At 40.5% G+C, this 12,328-nt stretch overlaps 1 long non-coding RNA gene across 1 annotated transcript in view; it reads right to left on the bottom strand.

Annotated features, from left to right (window-relative positions):
* Positions 1–12,328, bottom strand: part of LOC132542440 (uncharacterized) — a 220,512-nt gene that overhangs the window by 38,413 nt on the left and 169,771 nt on the right. The window contains exon 2 of the long non-coding RNA XR_009553451.1: positions 10,532–10,659. This is a non-coding gene — a long non-coding RNA (uncharacterized LOC132542440). The remainder of the gene's footprint in view (positions 1–10,531; positions 10,660–12,328) is intronic.

Genomic DNA, 12,328 nt, shown 5'->3' with positions numbered 1-12,328 from the left:
ATGAAGAACTGACTGCTCATATGGTAAGATTTAAAACTAAACATTTTTCATTTTTTATTTATGGGTGTGTTATGACTCCTAAAGTCACTCATATCCTAAAATTTTTCTCATTTTTTTACAAGTCTCTTAAAATTTTAACGCTTGACCTGCCATAATGAGAGCACTTTACTGGCTCCTGAATTGTTTAATTAAGATCCTGCTATTCAGACTTTTAAGATTAATCCCCATTGATAAAAGCCAATGCTCTCTGGAAGATTGATGTAATTCACCTGCCTAAGTTTAGTAAACAAAAACCTTTTTTTTCTCAATTGGTACTTTTTCTAAATTTATGTGGGCTACAGCTCAAACAAGAAAAAGCTCAAAAACCTTAGGAGTCATATGCTCTGTTTTGCTTCAATAGACATCCAATCCATGTATTTTTGTTTCCTTTAGAACATTAAAAGCTCAAAAAATAAATAAAAAAGAAGGGGAATGCACCCCCCCCAATATTCAGTTGGCTAAAGAGTCAATGAAGTAGTTATACTAAACCTTTTTAACATTTACAAAAATTTGAATTGTCCATTTATTATATTTCATTGACAAAGCCACCCACTCTCCCAGCCATAGAGACATATTTCTTCTTTTTCTTTTTTCAACACTGGATGTCCATGTTTGTTTTCCTTTTATTATGGTGGATGACATTATCGCTCTTGCAAAATCCACAGAGTCCCTGTTGGTAAGTCCTTACCACAAAGGACGCCATGGCAGCATATACTCCACCTAACCTCACCAGCCTATCCAAGTCTTCTCTTTCTGCTGACCTACCACTGCTGACTTCCTTACATGTTTATTGACTGCTCACTTTTCTCCCAATATTCCTCATGTTCAAGGAACCTCACCTTGACTTCTAATGTGTATGCACCTCCTCTGTTTGTGTTTTGGTACAACACCACCCTATATTTTCATGTCAATTCTTCTCTACCTGGTCCTTGCCTCCTAGTTTTGCTTGTTCCACAGCTGACCCTCTATGAAGAAGAAAAATTTCATCAGTTGGTGCCGATGACGACCAGAGGACCAGACGTGCTGTTTCTTCCCCTGGACATCACACCCACTGACTGCTTCCCTTAGACTTGCTGGTGGCGCGCTAGGACACTTTGATGCCCCTTATGGGACCCCTGATTAGTCTCTTGTAATGATTAATGATTACCTTGGGACCCTTTATTTTTAATAAGATTATTGGCTTTATAAAACAACAAATTGACTCCTTGGCATCAAAACCCTTACAAATATATTACCACAGACTTGATTTGGCTGACAGAGGCTTGGCTGAACCTGAGGGTGACACACCTCTTTTAGGAGCTGCATAAAACTCAGACTTATGCACGCCAGCCTTGGCGTGGCGTGGGCACCAGTAAGGGGTGTAAGGCTAAGCACTGCAGGGGGAGGACCCTATAGTCTGCCTCTGAGTCCCCTGTGAAGCAAACCTGATTTGCATGGAGGTTGGTGTCAGTCATCAAAACTCTTTGCCATGAGTTTTCCTCACCTTAGAAATAGTGGCTCTCCCTCTCTCCCCAAAAAGACACCAAGAGCCATATAAGATGTGGGAAGATCAGTTCTATATTTACCCCGTGGGAGAAATCAGGTCAATACTTCCCCCCTCTGGTTAATGCCTACTTATCTCTTGATAAGATTCCTAGCTTTTACCCTCAATTGCCGCCTCACTTAAATTGTAAAAAGGGAGGACATGCCGGGAGCCAAAACCTTAGCTAAGTCTCTCACATAACCTGTGAACGGACATTCTTATCATTGTAACTGCCGATTACCATCTAACTGTTTGGAAAGTTGCTCACCCACCTCCCTCCCCCCACTACCTTAGCAGAACTTCCTCATGGTGTGTGCTTAAAATGCGGCTGTAAAATAAAATTTTCAGAGCTTGATCAGAAACCTGTCTTGCTCTCGTTCTTCATGTGTCTTGTCCCCTCCATTCTCTCACCCCCTACCCTAGGTTTCCGTAGATAACCCTGCAGGCCGGGGCAGACACCTGCAGACCTGCTTCACCGCCTGTGAAGAGACTCCCCTGCATGTGGGGAGCCGGGGTTTGAACCGGGATCCTTATGCCGGTCCTTGTGCTTTGTGCCACCTGTGCTTAACCCACTACACTACAGCCCGACTCCCGGAAATTATACTTTTATAGTGATCATAACACATTAAGGCTCTCTGTAGTGTCACTGTCCAAAACAAAGAGAGTAAAAAATGCAAGAATGTTAAACACATAAATAAGAATTATCAGGTGCAGGGCACTGTTGCACCTACTTAAGTGTACATATCACCATGACACAGGACCTAGGATTGAGAACTGCTTCCCACCTGAGAGGGGGACACTTCATGAATAGTGATACAAGCCTGGAAATGTCTCTCTCTACCCCTGTTCCACTCTCCATTTCTGTATGTCCTGTCAAATAAAATGGAAAAAAAAAAGTACATTTATTGAGCAAAAGTTCTGACACTGAGCTCAAGAAATAACCCTGATGGCAGAGAAAAGAACTGTTATCCAGTAATCTACATCCCTCTCAATTTCCCTCTATAATAGGAAGTAAAATATAATTGTTAAAAAAACATTGTTATTGTATTTATTTATTTTTCCCTGTTGTTGCCCTTGTTGTTTTTATTGTTGCTGTTGTTATCGATCTTGTCATTGTTGGATAGTACAGACAGAAATGGAGGTTTGAGGCTTGTTTCCCTCCTGTGTGAGGGACACTTCATAAGCAGTGAACAGACCTGCATGAGGCTCTTTCTTGACCTCTGTTCCACTCTCCATTTCCTGTTATTGTATCAAAGAAAGTGGAAAGAAAAAATGGCTTTCTTGAGTATTGGATTCATGCTCTGACTCTGAGCTCAAGAAATAACATGGTGGCAGAAAAAAATAAGAGGGCAAAATAAAACTGTTTTGCACCACATGCACTTAACCCGCAGTACTACTGCCTGACTCCCATACATTTGCAACAAATTTTTTTGAAGAAATAATCTTCAAAACTATAAATTGCTGTGAAATAAAGACATAAGGCAAACAAAAATGTTGATTACTGGTGGATTATTAATGATTTTCTAAACTAAATGACCATTTTAAAAGTGGCATATACATGTTATGCAGTCTCCATCAAAATCCCTGAGAACATGTTTAAAGCAAGAAAATGATGCTGAAAGTAAATAGGTGAAGTCTCTATAAAAAATGATGTTGGAGGGAGTTGGGCTGTAGCGCAGCGGGTTAAGTGCAGGTGGCACAAAGCACAAGCACTGGCATAAGGATCCTGGATCGAGCACTGGCATAAGGGGAGTCACTTCACAAGCAGTGAAGCAGGTCTGCAGGTGTCTATCTTTCTCTTCCCCTTTCTGTCTTCCCCTCCTCTCTCCATTTCTCTCTGTCCTATCCAACAACAACGACAGCAGTGATAACTACAACAATAAAACAAGGGCAACAAAAGGGAATAAATAAATTTTAAAAAATGATGTTGTAGTATCTTCAACACCAGCTTTCAGATCTGGAGTGAAGGCTCCTTGGGCATCATCAATAACTTCAGACTGGGCTGCCTTCCCACAGTTCCTGTGCGATGGAGTGAAATTAACGCCGCCTGGGGTCAGACAGCTTTGCTGCTTTTTGCCTTGTCTAAAACAATTGGATTGGAGTGTCAGAGATTCGATTTCCGGAGGCGGAGCTACGAGCAGCAGATCGCTTTCTCTCCTCTCCTCTCCTCTCCTCTCCCGGATCAACTAGGAATACCAAAGGAGACCACCCGGACCGAAACAAGACAGGACTAGAATGACCACAGAAACCCAGTAAATCACCCGTGAGTACAAACACGCGTGGCTGGTGACAGAAAGGAGAGAGGAGCCTAAGGAGAGACTAAGTGACTGCTAACAGTTCAACAGTTTGTCAGTGGAGACACCACCTCCAGTCTGCTCCACCAACAAGGGGACAGCTGAAGGGAGGAAAGGACTCCCCAGAGACTCACCAAGTGCAACTCTGAGTCTCCATTGCTACTACCCTCAGAATCTGGAGCAGCAACAGGGACACCAGGGTCATTCATCCCAAGAAACTGGAATACACATTTTACTCAAATCCACATGGGTCATTCTCAAGGATAGACCATATGTTAGGCCACAAAGACAGCATCAGCCTATTCAAGAGCACTGAAATCATCCCAAGCATCTTCTCAGACCACACTTAAAAACTAACACTTAAAAATCAACAAAAGATTAGTAACAGTGCCAAAATGTGGAAGCTCAACAGTACACTTCTTAACAACTTCTGGGTCAAAGAGGAAATCAAGGAAGAAATCAAAATGTTTCGAGAGTTCAATGAAAATGAAGACACAAGCTATCAAAATATTTGGGACACAGCTAAAGCAGTCCTAAGAGGGAAGTTCATAGCTATACAAGCACACATTAGGAAACAAGAAAAGGCACAAATAAACAGCCTGATTGCACATCTTAAAGACCTAGAAGAAGAACAACAAAGGAATCCTAAAGCAACCAGAAGGACAGAAATTACTAAAGTTAGGGCAGAAATAAATAACATTGAGAATAGGAAAACCATACAAAAGATCAATGAAAGTAAATGTTGGTTCTTTGAAAGAGTAAACAAAATCGACAAACCTTTAGCCAGACTCACAAAACAAAAAAGGGAGAAGACCCAAATAAATCGGATAGTAAATGAAAGAGGAGAAATCACAACAGACACTGCAGAAATTCAACATATCATGCGAGGCTTCTATGAACAACTATATGCCACCAAGCTAGAGAACCTGGAAGAAATGAATGATTTCCTAGATACCTACCAACTTCCAAAACTAAGTAAAGAGGAAGTGGATAACGTGAACAGGCCCATCACAGCTAATGAAATTGAAACAGTTATCAAAAATCTTCCCAAAAATAAAAGTCCTGGACCAGATGGTTTTACAAATGAATTCTACAAAACTTTCAAAGAAGAACTAATACCTCTACTTTTAAAAGTCTTCCAGAAGATTGAAGACACTGGAATACTCCCTGCCAGCTTCTATGAAGCCAACATCACCATGATACCAAAAGCAGACAGGGACACAACCAAAAAAGAAAACTACAGACCAATATCTCTGATGAACATAGATGCGAAAATATTGAACAAAATTCTAGCCAACCGGATACAGCAGTATATCAAAAAAATTGTTCATCATGACCTAGTGGGGTTTATCCCAGGCATGCAAGGTTGGTTTAATATACGTAAATCAATCAATGTGATCCACCACATCAACAAAAGCAAGACCAAAAACCACATGGTCATATCAATAGATGCAGAGAAAGCCTTTGACAAAATACAACATCCCTTTATGATCAAAACACTACAAAAAATATGAATAGATGGAAAATTCCTGAAGATAGTGGAGTCTATATATAGCAAACCTACAGCCAACATAATACTCAATGGTGAAAAACTGGAAGCATTTCCCCTCAGATCAGGTACTAGACAGGGCTGCCCACTATCACCATTACTATTCAACATAGTGTTGGAAGTTCTTGCCATAGCAATCAGGCAGGAGCAAGGAATTAAAGGCATACAGATTGGAAGAGAAGAAGTCAAACTGTCCTTATTTGCAGATGACATGATAGTATACATGGAAAAACCTAAGGACTCCAGCAAGAAGCTTTTGGAAATCATCAGGCAATACAGTAATGTGTCAGGCTACAAAATTAACATTCTAAAGTTGGTGGCATTCCTCTATGCAAACACTAAGTTAGAAGAAATTGAAATCCAGAAATCAGTTCCTTTTTCTATAGCAACAAAAACAATAAAATATCTAAGAGTAAACCTAACCAAAGAAGTGAAAGACTTGTATACTGAAAATTATGAGTCACTACTCAAAGAAATTGAAAAAGACACAAAGAAGTGGAAAGATATTCCATGTTCATGGGTTGGAAGAATTAACATCATCAAAATGAATATATTACCCAGAGCCATCTACAAATTTAATGCTATCCCCATCAAGATCCCAAGCACATTTTTTAGGAGAATAGAAAAAATGCTACAAATGTTTATCTGGAACCAGAAAAGACCTAGAATTGCCAAAACAATCTTGAGAAAAAATAACAGAACCGGAGGAATCACACTGCCAGATCTCAAACTGTATTACAGGGCCATTGTCATCAAAACTGCTTGGTACTGGAACATGAACAGATACACTGACCAGTGGAATAGAATTGAGAGCCCAGAAATGAGGCCCCACACATATGGACATCTAATCTTTGACAAAGGGGCCCAGACTATTATATGGGGGAAGCAGAGTCTCTTCAACAAATGGTGTTGGAAACAATGGGTTGAAACATGCAGAAGAATGAAACTGAATCACTGTATTTCACCAAATACAAAAGTAAATTCCAAGTGGATCAAGGACTCGGATGTTAGACCAGAAACTATCAGATACTTAGAGGAAAATATTGGCGGAACTTTTTTCCACATAAATTTTAAAGACATTTTCAATGAAACGAATCCAATTACAAGGAAGACTAAGGCAAGTATAAACCTATGGGACTACATCAAATTAAAAAGCTTCTTCACAGCAAAAGAAACCACTACCCAAATCAAGAGACCCCTCACAGAATGGGAGAAGATCTTTACATGCCAGACATCAGATAAGAGTTTAATAACCAACATATATAAAGAGCTTGCCAGACTCAACAACAAGACAACAAATAACCCCATCCAAAAATGGGGGGAGGACATGGACAGAATATTCACCACAGAAGAGATCCAAAAGGCCGAGAAACACATGAAAAAATGCTCCAAGTCTCTGATTGTCAGAGAAATGCAAATCAAGACAACAATGAGATATCACTTCACTCCTGTGAGAATGTCATACATCAGAAAAGGGAACAGCAGCAAATGCTGGAGAGGGTGTGGAGTCAAAGGAACCCTCCTGCACTGCTGGTGGGAATGTCAATTGGTCCAACCTCTGTGGAGAACAGTCTGGAGAACTCTCACAAGGCTAGAAATGGACCTACCCTATGACCCTGCAATTCCCCTCCTAGGGATATATCCTAAGGAACCCAACATATCCATCCAAAAAGATCTGTGTACACATATGTTCTTGGCAGCACAATTTGTAATAGCCAAAACCTGGAAGCAACCCAGGTGTCCAACAACAGATGAGTGGCTGAGCAAGTTGTGGTATATATACACAATGGAATACTACTCATCTGTAAAAAATGGTGACTTCACCGTTTTCAGCCGATCTTGGATGGACCTTGAAAAAATCATGTTGAGTGAAATAAGTCAGAAACAGAAGGATGAATATGGGATGATCTCACTCTCAGGCCGAAGTTGAAAAACAAGATTAGAAAAGAAAACACAAGTCGAACCTGAAATGGAATTGGAGTATTACACCAAAGTAAAAGACTCTGGGGTGGGTGGGTGGGTGGGGAGAATACAGGTCCATGAAAAATGATGAATGAAATAGTGGGGGTTGTATTGTTAAATGGGAATCTGGGGAATGTTATGCATGTAAAAAAAAAAAAAAAAAAGAAGTAGAAACGCAAAGCAGAAATTGACTGAGTTTGGAGTATGGCACCAAAGTAAGAAAGCAGAAGTACACTAGAGTTTGCAGTGAGTACCTCCCTAATACTTCATCTCCACTTTTCCAAGCTTTGGGTCCATGATTGCTCAACAATTTGTTTGGCTTTGTATGTTAATTCTCTTTTCAGTCACCAAGTTCCAGGTGTCATCAGGATGCCGGCCAGACTTCCCTGGATTGAAGACCCCACCAATATGTCCTGGAGCTCAGCTTCCCCAGAGACCCACCCTACTAGGGAAAGAGAGAGGCAGACTGGGAGTATGGACCGACCAGTCAACGCCCATGTTCAGCGGGGAAGCAATTACAGAAGCCAGACCTTCTACCTTCTGCAACCCTCAATGACCCTGGGTCCATGCTCCCAGAGAGATAGAGAATGGGAAAGCTATCAGGGGAGGGGGTGGGTTATGGAGATTGGGTGGTGGGAATTCTGTGGAGTTGTACCCCTCCTACCCTATGGTTTTGTTAATTAATCCTTTCTTTAATAAAAAAATAATAATAATAATTAAAAAAAAAGAAAAATGATGAATGAAATAGTGGGGGTTGTATTGTTAAATGGGAATCTGGGGAATGTTATGCATGTAAAAAAAAAAAAAAAAGAAGTAGACACGCAAAGCAGAAATTGACTGAGTTTGGAGTATGGCACCAAAGTAAGAAAGCAGAAGTACACTAGAGTTTGCAGTGAGTACCTCCCTAATACTTCCTCTCCACTATTCCAAGCTTTGGGTCCATGATTGCTCAACAATTTGTTTGGCTTTGTATGTTAACTCTCTTTTCAGTCACCAGGTTCCAGGTGTCATCAGGATGCCGGCCAGACTTCCCTGGATTGAAGACCCCACCAATATGTCCTGGAGCTCAGCTTCCCCAGAGACCCACCCTACTAGGGAAAGAGAGAGGCAGACTGGGAGTATGGACCGACCAGTCAACGCCCATGTTCAGCGGGGAAGCAATTACAGAAGCCAGACCTTCTACCTTCTGCAACCCTCAATGACCCTGGGTCCATGCTCCCAGAGGGATAGAGAATGGGAAAGCTATCGGGGGAGGGGGTGGGATATGGAGATTGGGTGGTGGGAATTGTGTGGAGTTGTACCCATCCTACCCTATGGTTTTGTTAATTAATCCTTTCTTAAATAAAAAAAAAAATGATGTTGTATGTTAACTCTCTTTTCAGCCACCAGGTTCCAGATGCCATCAGGATGCTGGCCAGGCTTCCCTGGATTGAAGACCCCAACAATGTGTCCTGGAGCTCAGCTTCCCCAGAGACCCACCCTACTAGGGAAAGAGAGAGGCAGACTGGGAGTATGGACCGACCAGCCAACGCCCATGTTCAGCGGGGAAGCAATTACAGAAGCCAGACCTTCTACCTTCTGCAACCCTCAATGACCCTGGGTCCATGCTCCCAGAGGGATAGAGAATGGGAAAGCTACTGGGGAGGGGGTGGGATATGGAGATTGGGCGGTGGGAATTGTGTGGAGTTGTACCCCTCCTACCCTATGGTTTTGTTAATTAATCCTTTCTTAAATAAAAAAAATTTAAAAAAAAAGAAAAGAAAAGGCCTTGAGGGAGTCGGGCAGTAGCGCAGTGGGTTAAACGCACATGGCGCGAAAAAAAAAAATGAAGATAATAAAACATTTTTTAAAAATTGCGAGTGCAAAAAAATTGCGAGTGCACAAAGTGACAAAAAAAATGATGTTGTAGAAAATGAGTCAGTCACTGCATGCATATAAAAACCAAACAACACCATCACATGAAACCATGGGTCAACTCAAAATATATAAGCGCTTGGATGTTAGACTAGTCTCCAAAAAAGTCTACAGAAGTCATCCTCAGTACAGTACATAATATTTGAATGGGAAATGTCTTCAGAGACCTGAGCTCAACATCAAAGATAAATAAATAAATGGACAAGTGAACCACTGAGACTACAATAAACTGAAAATATTTGGTATAATGACAAGACCTATCACCAAGACAAAGAGATGCAGTAATAAAAATAAGAAAACATATTTACATGATATACATCAAAGGGTTAATCAGCAATATATGTTCTCACACAACTCAGTAGAGTAACATAAATAACCGCAATAAGATGTTTAGTCACAGGGCAATTAAAAATCATTCACGGGAGTCAGGCGGTAGTGCAGTGTTTAAGTGCAGGTGGCGCAAATGGCAAGGACCGGCATAAGGATACCGATTCGAGCCTACTTGCAGGGGAGTGAAGCAGGCGGTGAAGCAGGTCTGCAGGTGTCTGTCTTTCTCTCCCCCTCTCTGCATTTCTACTGTCCTATACAACAATGACAAATTCAATAACAACAGCAAGAATAAAAAACAAGGGAAACAAACAGGAAAATAAATAATTAAAAAATTAGGGTGGGGTGAACACAGGTCCATGAAGGATGATAAATGACATAGTGGGGGTTGTATTGTTAAATGGGAAACTGGAGAATGTTATGCATGTACAAACTATTGTATTTACTGTTGAATGTAAATCATTAATTACCCAATAAAGAAATAAATTTTAAAAAAAGAAAAAAAATTAAACAAATAAATTTAAAAAAAACCAAGGACAACAAAAGGGAATAAACAAATAAATATTTTTAAAACAAAGGCAAGAAAAGGGACAATAAATATTTTTAAAAATCAAGAGACTTTAAAATATTAAATAATAAAAGAAAAAAAGAGTAAAGTGAAAAGAGAAATGCAAGAGAGGGGAAGATAACAAAGTTTCTGCCTGAGGTTCTCAGCTACTAGGTTCTATTTGCTGACCATAAGCCAGGGATATAAGCCAGGCATGAAAGCCAAGGATGAGCAGTGCCCTGGAAGAAAGAGAAAGAGACAGAGATACAGAAATATGATGTGCAAAACAGAAACAGTAAATCAAACATGTATAAATTAAAGGACAAAGTATTCAAGAGGAAAAAGAAACAAAATCTGATGTGGGGCAAGTCACTTACCCAAGAAACTGCCATCTCTTCCTCTTTCCCTGAATGTCTTTCAGGCCAGAAAATGGAAGGTCAATCACAGCAATAGCTTGAGACTGTTTAAATCTAGCAGCACAGCCTCTTCACTGGACAGTATGGCCCTAGATGGAAGACACTGTAGTGAATACAAGGTACAATACCCTAGCTGTGCAATGGAAACAGAAGAGGTTATGGAAACATTTAGTGAGTTATCCTGCCTGTTATGAACATTACCAAACCCACGAATTCAACTGACATCTCTATCCAACCATTAAAATTTTCTTCGACAAAAGCATCCACAAAAATCAAGTAAAACAGGAGTCAGACGATAGTGGAACATGTTAAGTGCAGATGGCGCAAAGCTCAGAGACCAGACTCAGATGGAGCTTGGAGACATTACAGCTACCAAAGGGATGTGATTTTTTTTCTTATCTAGCTGATCTTTTAATTATAGGGCAGAATAAGGACAGTGTGACACAGGCTCTGTTAAACAACTGAGACAACAAGGATGGACTATTAATCAGGCTAAGGTCCAAACCTTGCTCAAAGTGTAGAGTTCCTTTTTCTTTCTTTCATCCTCTCTTTCTCTATTTATTTTCTCTTTTTTTGCCCTTGTTGTTCTTTATCATTGTAGTTATTATTGCTGTTGTCATTGTTGTTGGATAGGAGAGAAATGGAGAGAGGGGAGCACAGAGAGGAGGAAAGACAGACACCTACATATCTGCTTGTCAAGCAACACCCCTGCAGGTGGAGAGCCAGGGGCTCGAACTGGGACATGTACACCAGTCCTTGTGCTTCGGGCCATGTGTGCTTAACCCATTATGCTACCATCCAACTCCCAAAAGTGTCAAGTTCTTAGGAGTACATTGGTCAACCATGGGACCTAAAATTCCCGAGGCTGCAATAGACAAAATTAAAGCCCTATGAACACCACAGAATAAGTCTCAAACCCAGCAAGCTATAGTAGGTACATTCATGTATTGGAGGAACCACATACCACACTTACAAATGGTGCTTAAACCTTTATATGACATAACTATAAAAACTGAAGATTTTGAATTCAGGCCACAAGAAGAGGCCTTTGGCATAGTTAAGAAGAGAGTTATAGAATATAAGGAGCTCACTGATATTAAAAAAGGTCAAATAGTAGTCATTGATGTATTCTATAAAGTCAGCTGGGGAAACTGGAATAAATTTGTTAGGGAACAGAGCAGGCTAAATCCCGTAGGATTTTATTGTAAAAGATTCCCATGGTCAGAGAACAAATTTTCCTTGTTTGAAAAGTATGTATGGACAGTCTATGAACCTATGAGAATGTGCCACTCTATTTTGAGGAATAATCCGGTAGTACTCCAAACTACTGTGCCCATATTAGATTGGGTTGAGGCACCGGCAGAGGCATGGACTGGCCTACCCATGGAAGGAAAAGTACTTCAATGGAAATGGCATCTCTCGAGTTTCTTTGTGGGGTATCCCTGGTAGCAAAGAGGATGGTGTTGTGCACGGAGTCCGGATCTCACACAAGGAAGACTAGAATTACATGCAAGAGCAAGAGCCTTTATTCGCAAGATTAAGCTTGGGCAGCTGACACCTGTCCACACAAGGGGAAGGTCTGCACTGATGATTGCAACATTCTTGCTCTCTGTTTTTTTTTAATCCTTTCTTTCTTTCTTTTTTTATCTTTTTAAATTTTATTTTATTTATTAATTCCCTTTTGTTGCCCTTGTTGTTTTATTATTGTAGTTATTATTGTTGTTGTCATTGTTGGATAGAACAGAGCGAAATGGAGAG

This window comes from Erinaceus europaeus, chromosome 13 (assembly GCF_950295315.1).
Source record: "Erinaceus europaeus chromosome 13, mEriEur2.1, whole genome shotgun sequence".
In the NCBI taxonomy this organism is placed as follows: Eukaryota; Metazoa; Chordata; class Mammalia; order Eulipotyphla; family Erinaceidae; genus Erinaceus; species Erinaceus europaeus.
This window is presented reverse-complemented; position numbering and strand designations above follow the sequence as displayed.